Source organism: Furipterus horrens, unplaced genomic scaffold, assembly GCF_987537825.1.
Source record: "Furipterus horrens unplaced genomic scaffold, mFurHor1.1.pri manual_scaffold_11, whole genome shotgun sequence".
NCBI classification, from domain to species: Eukaryota; Metazoa; Chordata; class Mammalia; order Chiroptera; family Furipteridae; genus Furipterus; species Furipterus horrens.
In genome coordinates, this window is record NW_028327181.1 from 31,118,796 (window position 1) to 31,132,754 (window position 13,959).

Sequence of the window (13,959 nt, forward strand, 5' to 3'; positions counted from 1 at the left end):
GCTGGTGTACAGCTCAGCGGGTTGGCGTGTAGTCCTGTGAACTGAAAGGCTGAGGGTTTGATTCCCGGTCAGGGCGCGTGCCTGGGTTGCATGTTCGATCCTAGTTCAGGGCGTGTACGAGAAGCAACTGATGGATGTTTCTCTCTCACATCGATGTTTCTCTCCTTCTTTCTATTTCCTTTCCCTTCTCTCTAAAATCAGTAAGCATATCCTCAGGTAAGGATTAAAAAAAAACACTTTAAAAATCAATTGTATGTCTATAGATTAGCAAAACATTTAGAAAACGGAATTTGAAAACATATTAACAATCCCATTACAAGTCAAATACCCATCAACACCTGAAGCTAGAGGTGTACCAGCTGGACGCGGCCAACGAAGAACGCAGCACGTGGAGGGTGCACCATGTTCACGGACTGGAAGCTCAGTGCTGGACAGAGCCCGTGAGCTGCAGTCAGGGCTCCTGCAGGTGTTGTGTGTAGAAATCAGCAACCTGCTTTTTTTTTAATAATTTTTTTTAAAGATCTTATTTATTTATTTTTAGGAAGAGGGGAAGGGGAGGACAATGAGAGGGAGAGAAACATCAACGTGTGGTTGCCTCTCACACGCCCCCAACTGGGGACCTGGCCTGCAACCTAGGCCTGTGCCCTGACTGGGATTCAAACCAGCGACACTTCGGTTTGCAGGCTGGTGCTCAGCCCACTGAGCCACACCAGCCAGGGCCTCGGGCCCCCTGCCTCTGAACTTCTGGAACTCTCCTGGCAGTGAAAGTTGCCAGGCAGCCCGATGGGCAGGGAGGCTACAGTGGAGGGCCACGAGCCACGGCGACGCCAGTTCAGTGTGGAGCAGGTAAGCAGCCCAGAGGAAGAAAATGGAGTCCAGACAGACCCGAGAAAGACGGTCCCCTGATTCACAACAAAATGTCACCAACCTGGAGTGAGCAAGGGGTGGTCCCTCCAGTAAGAGACGCTGGAAGAACTGGACCTCCATGAAAAAATGATCTCATGACCTCATGACATGCTCAAACCTAACCCCAGAGAGACCAAGGGTCAGAAAACTAAGACAGACCTTCGCTAGCCACAGAGCAGGAAGTCCTCACAACCTCGGCATCAGCACAGATTTCTTACCCAGGAAGGAAAACACTAGTCACAAAGGTAGAGACTGACAACACTGGACACGTCACAATCAAGAACTTCGATTCACTAAGACATTGGACTTCATCAAAATTAAAACTTCTGCTCTTGGAAAGACACTTTAAAAAATAAAGCAAGCCCCGGCTGCTGTGGCTCAGTGGACTGGGCACCGGCCTGGGAACCAAAACGTCGCCGGTTCGATTCCCAGTCAGGGCACAGGCCTTGGTTGCAGGCCAGGTCCCCATTTGGGGGCTCACGGGAGGCAACCACACATGGATGTTTCTCTCCCTCTCTTTCTCCCTCCCCTCCCTGCTCTCTAAAAATAAATAAATAAAGTGAAATTTAAAATAGCTGAAAAAAATTTTTAAATAAAGCAAAACTGGGAGAAATATTCATAATACAGATGTCTGGACAAAGGGCCTGTACCCAGAATGTATTTTAAAATTCTCCTAACTTAATACGACGAATGACCCCCTTTTTTTAACTGGGAAGAAGGCTGAACCAGACACCCCAGAAAAGAAAACATAGGAGTGCTCAATGCTCAACACCAACACGAACTGGAGAAATGCAAAATAAACCAAGATGAAGAGCACTGCACCTGCCAGGACGGCTGGGGCTTAATGTAAAAGGATGAGCAACACCAAGTCCCGGCCAAGATGCCAAGCGGCTCGGCCTCGGCCGAGCTGCTGGGAAGAGTGTGAACCGGACACATGCGTCGGGCATCCGCCGGCCAGGTGACCCAACACTCAGGAGAGGCTGCATGGAGCATGGCTGGTGGACCACACGCCCTGGGACCGCACTTGGGCTGCAGAGCAAGAGAGTGGCCTGGTGAGGTTCCCAACTGCCCGGAGGAGTGGCCGAGCCAGGCAGCCGGCCCAGGGAGGCCACCTGCCTGGGAGATGTGGAGACGGTGCCCCGGAGCACAGCAGACGACACTGACCCAGAGCTCTGCCAGCCTGGTGTGTGCGTGCACGTGTGCGGACAAACTCAAAGGAAGCACGAGTGAACGAGCAGGAGGCCAGGGGAAGGCCCCCCTCAGAGGCCGGGATCCCCTTTCTGCTTCCTGTCTGAGCCCGCTCACGGCAGGCACGGCAGTCGCCGTGGCCTCCTGGGCAGCCCTCAGCACAGGGCTCACGCCTGGTCCTGCCTGCGCACCTGCCTCTGCTCCTCTGCCTCTCACCGGCACCCCGTCAGCAAGCCCACTGCACCCCCGGCCCTACGCCAGGCCCCCAGGAGGTCACCGGCACGCCAACGAGGGGAAGGGAGCCGGCCAGCGGTGCGGGGAGGGATGGCCCGGCACAGATGCCACCTGCGCCGTGCCCGGCACAACCACACATTTTATTTACATTTTCTCATTTGTCTTCTGAAAACTCTTTTACTTTCAATAAATAACCTCAGTCTCAAAGCTTAAAGCACAGGCCCCTTGGAAAGGGGCCCCACTGTCCTCCCTCGCCAATTCCTGCCGCGTCCGCCCTGGACAAGCGTCGGCAGTCCTTCCCGCGGGGCGGCTGCCTCTCTCCTGCTCTAGGCTCTGCCCTAGGCTGTGATGCTTGCTCTGTCAACGCGGTGTTGGCAGATGTGAAACCGCCAGAGACGTGACTCGCCGCGCACAGCCAGGCTGGACCGCGCAGACGTGTGCCGTTGCCATGGCAGCAAGGCCCAGAGAGCCACTGCTCGGGGAGGACAGACCGGCTGGCAGCTGGGAACGAAGCCCAGGCACGCCCAGCGCAGACCAGCCGACGTCCAGCCAGCAGCGAGCCAGGACAGAAACCCAGGCCGCCTCTGCACCACTCCGTCCGTAGGAGGGAGCTAGGCAGCTGAAAGCTGACCTGAAGTCTGTGGCTGCTGCTAACAGACCCACCCGCATGCGTGCCGGCCCCCGTCTGGGTCGGACAGACACTCCCCACGGGGTAGGAAACATGACCAAGCGGTCACAGAATCTGAGGTCCAGGTCGGCCAGGACCCCCGTCGAGGGGCAAGAAGAAGGTACAAGGAGAGAAGAACGGGAGGGGGCCAGGGAGACTGGGCCGCGGAAGCGGATGCAGAGGTGTCCCAGAGGCCTCCTCTCCTCCGTGCCTCAGACCCTGCACCGTCACAGCCACTCCCCAGCCGCCCTCCCACCTGGACACGTCTTCGTGGGTTATGAACGGCGGACGTGGCTGCCTAGTGGGACTCTCTGATGCACGTGACGCTTCTCTCCAGCCTGGCGTGGGTCTGATAGGATCAGAGGAGCTCTGGCCCAGAGTCCAGGCAGTGAGGAGCAGCGCCCGCCCAGGGACGTGGCAGGCAGGGTGCGGGCTGTGCCCTTGAAATGCACCCGCGTTTCTCCTTCCAGTCTCCTCACAGGAAGATGAGGGCTGCTACTGTCGGCCACCCCACTTCTCAAGGACAGATCGCCACCTCATCGCAGAACAAAAAACAGAAGCTCTGAGTTTGAAAGGTGTTTTGGAATCATTTACTAGTTTCAGGAATCTTGAGTAAAATGATCCAAGCCCTTCAGCTATGAAGTGCCAGCATCACACAGGAAAGGGCCTCGGGTCCTGCGCTGGCTGGCGTGCTCGGAAAGTTCTCTCGCTTCTCTGACTGGCAGGACCAAGTAAGCAGCGATTGTTAGGGACGGAGGAACACATCGCAAAACACAAAAAGTACTTTCATTACAAAGCCAGGCCCTCCGTGAGGTCCCTGGAAGAACAGATGCAGACTGGAACTGGTTGCTTAGCAACAGGGCCAGCCGCCCTCCCCCAGGTGGCTGACCTGTCAGCCCGTGTGGGGGCAGCAGTCACTTGACTGGGGTCCAAATGCACAGATCCTCGTCGATAAGACCACCCCTCACCTCTCAGAAAGGCATCTGCCCGAGGCCTGGCCAGACCCTGCGGCACCGGGAGGCACCTCTGAACACAGATGGGTCTTCTCAGGCCAGCAGCGCAGGGCACGTGCCTTCTGCACTTCGACGGTGGGGGGCTCTTCACACGGGGTTCCACCCGGCCAGTCCCTGCCGCCAGGGACGGGCCAGCAGCCACAGTGCGCCGGCCCCACCCCAACGGCGCCAGGTGCCTGGTCCAGCGCACATCTGACATCCCTCCTGAGGCCACCCCCCAAGCCACACGCCTTCCGTGCGTCCTGTCGGAGCCGACGCCTGTCCAAGTGCCCCCTTGTCCACGACCTCCTTTTGTTAAAAGGCGGTCTTTCCAAGCCGTGCTTCTCACGCATCACTCAGCTCTCTGTGGTTTTAACTGCCTGCTCTGCTTTCTTCCCAGGCAGCAGAACTGCACTGTGAGTGTCTCTCCCCGGTCTCTGTGACGGGGGACAGGAAGCGCGTCTTTGTGCTAACTGGCAGGTCCCTCTGCTGCCTCTGTCCCTGGCCTCCGGCGCTCGACTCTGCCTCCTTCCTCCCCGTCAGCCCTCGTTACTCTCTCCCTCCATCCAGCACCTCCCCAGTCCCGGTTCTAAAGCAAAGACCACCAGCCTCAGAAAGTTCTTTCTCTCTGTGCAGACGGGGGGAGCGGGGGTTGTGCCCCGGACACCAGTAAGGGAGCCCAGGGACCCCGCGTCCTCCCCTCAGCACAGTGGACGCCCTTCCATGTGCACCGGCGTGTCCTGCCCCCACGCTGCCCTGGCCTCCTCAGTGTCCCCTGACCTCGGCGCTGCATGGTCAGGGCCCACCTGTGACCTTTGTTCTCCACGCAGAGGCGTGTCCATCAGTGCTGAACCCCACAGACACACCGGCCGCACCCCAAGTCTCCCCTGCAGCGCTCCAGCCCGCTGCCCCACGGGGCTCCCACAGCCCTGCTTACCAGCCCAGGACACAGCTTCACCGCGTGCGCAGCGCTGACTCTAGCCCCCTCTCCCGCCTGGTACCCTGGGACATTCCTTCTCCGTAAGCAGCCAGGGTGACAGTGACGGCCCCCTCTCAGAACCGTGCACCCCCACCACCACCTGCTGGCACTGCCTCTCCCAGGGCAGCCCCAGGTCGCTGAGAGCCCCGCCACCGCCCTGCTCCGCCCTCTGCCAGTCTCACCTGCCCCCTCTCCCAAGGACCCGCGCCCTCCCTGCCCCCAGCACTGCACCCCAGCTGCCACGTGCACGGCCCCTGACCCCCAGACAGTGAGCTCCAGGGGAGGGCTTTGCTCTGGACGCCTCCCACCACAAGCAAGCCCCACACCTGTCCTCAGCACAGACTGGCGGTGGCGCATCCCTCCCTGTCCTCAGCCACACCCCTGCAGAGCTGCTCCCCTCCTGCCTCCCACTCAAACCCACTCCTGTTCCCGGATGTGGCACCGGCCAGCCTGGCCCTGCCGTCAGCCCCATGTCTGCTGCTTCCTCTGACATGCCACTCTCCCAGATCTCTGCACAGTGCACCCCCCACACGCATGCACGCACGCTCATGCACACACAGGTACACACATGATGCACATGCAGACCGGCACCACATGCTGACACTCTTCCCCACGTCAGCAGCTTCCTCTGGGACGTCACTCTCCCAGATCTCTGCACAGTGCACCCCCCCCACACATGCACGCATGCTCATGCACACACAGGTACACACATGATGCACATGCAGACCAGCACCACATACTGACACTCTCTTCCCCACATCAGCGGCTTCCTCTGGGACATCACTCTCCCAGATCTCTGCACAGTGCACCCCCCCCCACACACATGCACGCGCATGCACGCATGTGAACACGCACACACTGACACTCCTCCCCTCATCTGCAGGCACTCAGAGCCCACCCCAACCAGCACAGTGCCCGGACCTCTGAGGACCGCGGCCTTTACCCTGCCCCACCGCGTCCCTCATGCACGTTTCTCTCCCCGAAGTCGCACTGAGACGCACATGCTGCGCACCGTCCTCGCCCCCACGGCCCCTGGCGGCACCTGCCCGAGGCAGCGCTGCAGTCCCACGCCTACAATGGCTGACACTCAATGACAGATGCCAGAGAACGAGGACGACGTCCCCATAAAGCACTGAAAGGATGGGGCGCAGGACCTTTTTTAAATGCGGAAGGATGGCAATGACGGCCCCTCGTGAGAGAGGCCGCCTTTCCCCCAGCGTGATGGGGCTGGGCCGAGGGCTGTCACCCATGCAGTGAATGTTCCCAGGAACCTAAGCCACAGTCGAGAGAACCCCTTCCCCTAAGACGCAGCCACGGCAACCCCCACGACTCAGGCTTCTTCAGGACTTCTTCCCAAGCGTCACTTATTCCAGCTCCGTCTTTACGGCAGCTGACCATCTGGCCATCTGGCCTGAATTTAAGGTGCCCTGTGGCTCCCCAAGGGGAAAGCGAAGGGGCAAGGGGAGAACAGGGCAGAGGCGAGGAGCAACAGGAAGAGAACGTGTCCTCAAAACGCAGGTGTGCCTGGACACAGAGGAAACATCCCCTTCAGCAGGACCGAGCAGCTGTGGTGTGACAGGGAGTCAGGTAAACCTGGGTCATCACGGTCCTTCTACCGCAGCCAGATTGACCGCCACCCAGATCACAGGCGTCAGCAAGGACAGGCGTGCTCCTGTCTCTGCCTGAACACAGGACACAGGGAAACCCGCTACCTCCCAGTGCCTCGGCCAGCCAGGGAGTGTGTGAGGGGCCAGAGTGGTGAACTCCACACACCAGGAGCCAACCTGCAGATTTCTGATCAGCAAGTAAAACAAGCCCAAGTCCCTTAGGTCCCCTGGCTGTGGCATTGGCGGGGGCACTTGGCGGACCTGATGCAGGTCTCCACACTGAGGAGCCATGTCTGAGTGTCAGCGTCCAAGGCAGTGGAGGACAGCTGGTGGGGGATGGGGGTGACCACTGGAAGCGAATGACAGTCACACCCAGCATTACTACACAGGCATCTGGAGGTCAGGCATTCAGTTTTTTGTAATTGGGATTCACAGTGATGCACAATGGGATGCTGTCTTAGGTGCCTGGTGCCCGTGCACTGCACACTGAGCACCTGCCTGTCTCAGACTCTGCTGGGCATGGGCTACTGGGCTTTATCACCCACCTACTTTGCAACTAAGAAGGAGGATTACTTGCTAAATACATTATGATGTGGATCAAAATATAAGAAATAAAATATACCATACTTTCAAAAATAGTTTTATCTAAATGCACACCTCCTAAGCAACTGTTCTCACCATAACCAGCATGCACGCACACGCAGAGGTAGCATGCACACAGGTAGCACACAAACACATACAGGTAGCATGCACACGCATACAGGTAGCATGCACGCACACATACAGGCAGCGCACACACATACAGGTAGCATGCACGCACACACAGGTAGCGCACACACATACAGGTAGCATGCACGCACACACAGGTAGCGCACATACACAGGTAGCACGCACACAGGTAGCGCACACACACACATACAGGGAGCGTGCACACACGCACACACAGCACACACACATACAGGGAGAGTGCACGCACACACACAGGTAGCTGTTTCACATTCAACAAGAGAAGCCATTCTAAACCAGCAATATAAAACCTCCCCGGTCCCACGCAGGCCTCCAGGCCAATGACAGCCGTGTCCTCCTTCAGCTGTGCGTCCCCCCAGCACCCGCCCTCCTCTGTCAGCAACTCTGTGGTTGGCTTTCACTCCATCACAGAAGCCACCTCTGAGTTGTCATCACGTCGCAAACCTATATGCTGACAACTCCGGCTCAGAACATCCTAGTATGTACAAGGGGCTCACCACGAGCCCCTCCTCTCACAGGAGTCCCGGGACGGTGTGTTGGGCACCAAGTCAGGGCATCAACCCCTGGCCAGTGGCACCCACGGCAGGGAGACCCCGGGACGGCCTCCAGAGGCACGTGAGGGCAGCGAGAGTGCTGGTCCTGCCTCCCGGGCCAGGCCAGACAGGGCCCTCCTAGGTCCGGAAGGTCTGCTGGCTGGCTGTCTTGTGACAAGGCAGCACACTCCAGGGCTGGGAGATGCAGGACAGCACGACCCCCGTGCCTCTGCGCACCCGGGACGGCCGCCCGCCTTCCTGTCCCTGGGCCCGTGCAGCCGACTCCGTCCGCCTCCTCCAGGAGGAGTGACCGGGGAGAGGAATGAAAGAACAGGACGTACGTCACGCCAACCAACGCAGCCCTTCCGAGGCCCGTGAGTAAAGACAACACTGTCCACTCGTTTCCAGAGACAGTCGGCTCGCTGTCCAGACTCACTTTCTCCCCCCTTTTTTCTTCTTCTTGATGACACAGAGCACCTCATTCTGGAGCCACCAACGTGGAGCGGGTCCACGGCCAGCCGTCCCTCCACCGATGAGCACCATGAGCTCGGGACAGAACACAGAAGGCAGTGTCCCTGGATTCGGGAAGGAAGCAGCAGCGTGGTGACTGGGGACGGAAGTCAGAACTGGACAGGTGACCGGCACGGCGGTGAGCGGGTGGGTTTCCTGCGTGCACCTCGGCTCTGTTCTGATGGCGGTGAGTCTCAGCACGGCTCCCTGCAGGACAGGACGGGCTCAGAGAGTTGGATGGGAGAGGGGCTGTTGCAGCCAGAGGGGTGGCTCCTGGGGACCCTCCTCTCTCGTCTCCCCTCCCTGCTCCTCTCTGGACCCTGCTCCTACCCTGACACTGTAGCCATGGCCGCCGGGTCAGCTCCTGAACTGCGGAGGAAACACCCGTCTCCGGCTGGCGAGGACCTGGGAGACATGACCCCCGTGCTCCACCACGTGGGGGAAGCCGGCTCAGTTTCTCTCTTTGCCTCTCACCAGTTTGCCCTGAAAACCACCCCTTTCTGGGAAGCTTGCACACAGCACACGGGGGAGAGGAACCTAAGATCTCAGAGAAACCAGAGCTTGCAGCTGAAGGACCGGGGAAGGTGGCGGAGAGTCCAGGAGAAGACGCGCTGAGGGTGAGCGGGCCCCCTGCGGGGTGCACCCCGGAGGCCACCGTCAGCTCTCTGCCATGCTGGTGCTGAGGTCACCTCCACAGATGCTGATACAGACCTGCGCTCCTGTCATCACAGACTTAACTGGCGGTCTCCCGGCCTCTGCCGCCCGGTGGTGAGAAGACAGACCTTGGAACCCTGTATAATAAGGGAGTCGGGGCGGCACGTCCATCGGTGGCATCGTCCGAAGTCTGGAGGGAGAAAGTCCTGGGACTGGAACGGGCACAGAGCTCCGTGGGAGGAGGCCGGAGCTCCGGAGCACCAGCCTGCTGACCCGCCGCGCCCTTGATTCTATTTCCGAGAACAGGTTCATTGTTACAAATAAATCTATTTCCCGTTCACCTTTGTAGTGGTTCCCTGTGTTTCCTGTGTGAAAGACTCAATTTCTGGCCTGAAAGGTAAACCTAAGCAACAAACAGAAGCTTTCAGCCCTCGGGTGGCTGGGGGAGGGAGGTGCTGACCGCCCGCCCACCCACTCAGTCACGCCTTCCTGCCCGTCCTGCCCGCCTGCGCGCCTATCGTGAGCGGGTGGACCCAGGTGATGTCCCGTGGACATTCTAGCACGAGGGGCTGCCACAGCCTCCGGGCCAGAGAAGGAGCCGCCATTTTGGTCAAGCCGCTGCAGCCAGCCCCACGCAGCCCCACAGACGCGGTGGCCCTGAGACACCGCTCACCAGGGGTGGAGTGGGACACCTGGGGAGCAGACTCCTGCTTCTGCCCTGGCCACAGCCTGCTCACCGCCCTGAGATGCCCAACCGCTGCCCCTGGCCTGCCTCTGTTTCCAGGGTGTCAGAGTGTCACAGAACCCCTGGGCTGCTCTGATTGAAACAGAACCCACGGGCTGTTTAGTTAAGGGCCCGATTGCCCGCCACCAGAATAATAACTCTCAATACCAGAGTTTAGTGAGAGAAAAAAAAGAACTGTTTATTTAACAGTTATATAGATTTAGATTATTTGTGGATTTCTGCCATTAAGTCTTATGGTCCTTAAAACACCCAGAAACACATAGTTCTGCCTCCCCTACTAAACCAGGCCATTTTTAGAAAACTCAAGATATACAGTTTCCTTACTTCCTAGACACAGTTCAGCTTTACCGGTAGCTGCGAATCATTCCATTCTGATTGGGGAGGGTCTTGTCTGTGTTATGCTGCTCGTCAGCTTTTAGTCCAGAAGCGCGTAGATTCCCAGCCTTTCCTTTCCAGAACCACAAAGGCATCCCCTCCTCTCCAAGCCGCAATGTGCTCTCTCTTATCAAAGCAGTATGGTGTACCTCTCTTTTCCAAACCGCATGGCGTACCCTCCTTTCTAATCCGCATGGAGAACCCCTTCACCAAAACTGTATGGAGAACCTTCCTTTTCAAAACCGCAGGGTCAGTCCCCTCCTCAAAACCGCATGGTCAGACTGCTTCTTTTCAAAGCAGCACGGTGTGCGTTTGTTTAAAATCTCTGCCACTTAATTTTAAATGACTGACTGCGTCCCATGACGCAGAGAGCATGGCACCCAGTTCTGACGATTCACAGAAGCTCACGCAGGCTCCATGTGCTCTTTCCATACCATCTCCTGGTCCAAGACCCCTCCCATCTTCCCCAGCCTGGGACGCATTAAAGTCATTTGCATAACAAAGACACTAGTCCCTAGCCTCAGGCGAGTGAAGGCATCCCGAAAGCTGCTTCCTTCTCCCCACCCCCCAGCCACAAGCTCTGAGGGTTTTTAGACACCCCCTCTTCTGTAACAAGAGTGCATGGAGGGGTTTCGTCCTGGTAACTTGTGGGAATTCCGGAGCACACAGTCAAGAACTGTGGGTGCAGGCTTGGACTGGCGTCCCCTTCTGTTGGCTAAGGTGATTGCTACAAACATGCACTTAATTTGGATTACCATCAGGGGCGGGGACACAAGGCACGGGAGCAATTTCCCCTTCACGGTGCAGACAAACACGGGCTGGGAGCTCCCAAAGGAGGCCAGACAGACGCCCGCTTGGCCTCTCCTCCTGCGAGGCTAGAGCCCACTCAGACTCTGCGGACTGAAGTCTGGGAGTCGCACAAAAGGAGGAAGTAACGTTTACTCACACATTCACTCAGAGGTTAAACAGTTTCACCCAAGCCCCACCTAGGCCTTTGAGGCTGGGCCATCAGGGCTTCCAGCAGCTCCCGAGTGTCCGCTGAAGGCGCAGGCAATTTCTCCCAACCGGAGCTTGTGGCCGCTGTCCTGCCACATGTCAGTTAGACACACGGGACCGCACGGAGCCCCGGGGGCGCACCAAAGGCGGCACTGCTTTATAAAGGCATTACAGTGGGTGAAGAAGATAGATTCTAACAAAGAAATCAAGCCAGTGGGGTTTTGGGAGAAGGAGGGGTTTTGGCTTACTCTCCGGAGTAGCGGGGAGAGCAGAGGACTTTAAAGTGGGCCATTCCCATTCACAGAGAGCACAGAGCTGGTTTGGGGTCACTGCGTCCCGTAGAATGAAGCCCACCTCCTAACATCCAGGACGTCTTTAAGAAAACATTGCAAAGGCGTACATGTAGCACATGAAGCAGGCTGAACGGACAAGACAACGCTTAAGACAGACCCGTTCTTGTACGAAACAAACGACACTTAGGACAGACAAACCTGTGGACACCGACCACCGTCGTGGTCCGAGACCAGCTCTCGGAGGTAACGCCACGTCCGTCCCTCCCTTGAGAGCCCCCTGGCGCGCCCCTTTTCCAACCCAAGGATTCATTTCCCTCAGAATCCAAGTCCTTCCCAGTAAGAATCCGAACGGCTCTATGCAGCCAATCAGCATAGGGAGGGCGCCCGCCGGCCAGCGTCCCACTCGGGGCTGAGGGACGTCTCTCAGAGACCTCCCCCTGAGGTGAGCCCGTGCCCAGCCAAGGCTGGGGATATCGCTGGGGCCTCCAAATGTTGTGGAGCAAGTCTGAGAACCAAACGGTCGGAGACAACCAAATTAGAATTTAAAGAGCCTTTGTTAGGTGGCCGGCGACTACCCACTCTCACTCCACGCAGGGATTCAACGGAGTAGCCCCGAGCCTCAGTACAAAGCTGCTTCAATAGTATAAACCCATATCCTGGGTTGGTAGCTGGAGCAGTGGCACAACATAACCGTTTCCATGGGCAACGCAAGTAACAAAACTATAGAATATAACATCCATTATAGTGGGGTAGTTGCTACCTACACTTGGCTGATACATGACTTCTTTGGGGGCAACTGTCCCCATGGGGTTTGCAGCCACAAAACTAACATTCTGTACTTGTTTGGGGGCAGCTGTCACCATGGGAGTTTTGCAAAACTTTTCCACTCTAGTTCAAGCTCCAGCCCAGGCTAAATGCCTAGTGAGGCTGTCCTGCCGCCAACGCCCCAGCTCGGTTGGAAACTCCCTGTCCAGCAGAGGTTTCATGACCATGGCAGAACAACAAATTTATCCAGGACAACGCTGTCTTTGGTCTGGAGGGATGGGAGGTAGCTAATCTCTTTAGGGGAGAAGAGCACAAAACTTCCGTCTCCCGTGCCTTTTATTGAGGAAGGGGGTTCGGGAGATAGAAGGTCAGGACTTATGAGTCATCAATGAGCTTTCAGACACTTGGGTTACAGCTGAGAGTTTCTGATTACAGATGTCAATATAGAGAACACAGGGACCAGTCTGTGTCAGGGTCTGCCAAACATCCGGACGCCTTTCTGACATCGGGTGCAAGGCTTCATACAGTTTTAGCTACAGATGGATTCTAGTTAACTAAGCAATAAGAAAAGTGGAGCAAGCTCTAAAGCATAATATGCGTTCTTCAAATCCAATGGCCATGGGAACCCTCTGAGTGGCCTTTGGTCCTGTCTGGCGCATAGCCTTCGGGTTTTCCGCTGAGACAAGAGAGGCCTTCCCGGGAAGGCAGTGGGGCCTGCTCACGGTTTGGGCTACAGTTCCTGAAACCACAAAGAGGGGTCCCCTACAGCCTACTCTGTTTTAGGCATCATAGAAGCATCATCATATTAATGATGCTTAATTTGACCATAACCGATCGCAAAAGGTGTGATTATTCGGGCTTTGCCGTTGAGGAAACTAACAGTCTGCAGGGTTACGTAACTCAGTGCCCATCCAAGAGCTATGAAGGGGAGTCGTATCTAGGTCAGCTGCACATGAAGACATGCTCTGCTTCCCCAGCAAACGTCAAATTACAATACCTGGCTTCATTCATTCTCAGCAGCTGTTCCTGATTATCAGCCTAGGACCCACATTTTGTTGGAGAGAGAACCGTACCCTCCTTTAGCTCAAAAACCTCCTCATGCCTCATGAGCGGACTCTATTGCATACATATTCCAGAGTTGGAGCCCACCAAAACCTACTGAAAGAGAGCCCTCGAGGTGAGAGGAAGTTGTGGCGAGTCCGTGTAGCTAATTCCTCATAAGAGCCTCGGTGATTGCGACGATCAGGCTAAAGCGGGAGGAAAAGTGCTGGGATTCGTCTCCTCACCCACCCACCCGTCCGCTTCCTCATCTTTAAAGTGAGGAAATGCCAGTGCCCAGCGTACGCGTTCCTTTTAAAGGTTAAATGATGTTGTGAAAGCTAAGTAAGACTTCTACCTGGGTACTTCCTCTGGGCCTGGCTCTCTTCTGTTACCAGGGACACCGCAGAGACAGACAGACAGACAAGGCCTTGGCCCTCCTGGTGCTGACCACCTATCTGAAATGAGCACAGATTTTGGCATCAGACGAAACTGGATTAAACTCCTGCCCTTGACACTTACACTCAGCTGTGAAGATTAACAAACTACTGAACTTCTCTGGATCCATTGCTCAAATGTGAAGTGGGGTGAATAAAATTATTATTAAGTAACAAGTGTTTTGCAAGACTGGGGCTCAGAGAGGCAAAACAACTTGCGCGAGGTCACACAGCTAGTAGGTGGCCAAGCTGGAATTTCAACCCACGTCCAACAGACTCTGGGTTACCTGCCC

The 13,959-nt window shown here is 56.7% G+C and overlaps 1 long non-coding RNA gene across 2 annotated transcripts; it reads left to right on the forward strand.

Annotated features, from left to right (window-relative positions):
- The first annotated feature begins 8,182 nt into the window (after positions 1-8,182).
- Positions 8,183-9,287, forward strand: LOC149997335 (uncharacterized). 2 transcript variants are annotated; one of them, XR_016514232.1, is made up of 3 exons: positions 8,183-8,510; positions 8,841-8,980; positions 9,061-9,287. It is a non-coding gene; the product is annotated as an uncharacterized LOC149997335 (long non-coding RNA). The 2 variants fall into 2 exon arrangements; XR_016514231.1 differs by having other exon boundaries at positions 8,184-8,510; positions 9,095-9,287.
- Positions 9,288-13,959: the final 4,672 nt, after the last annotated feature.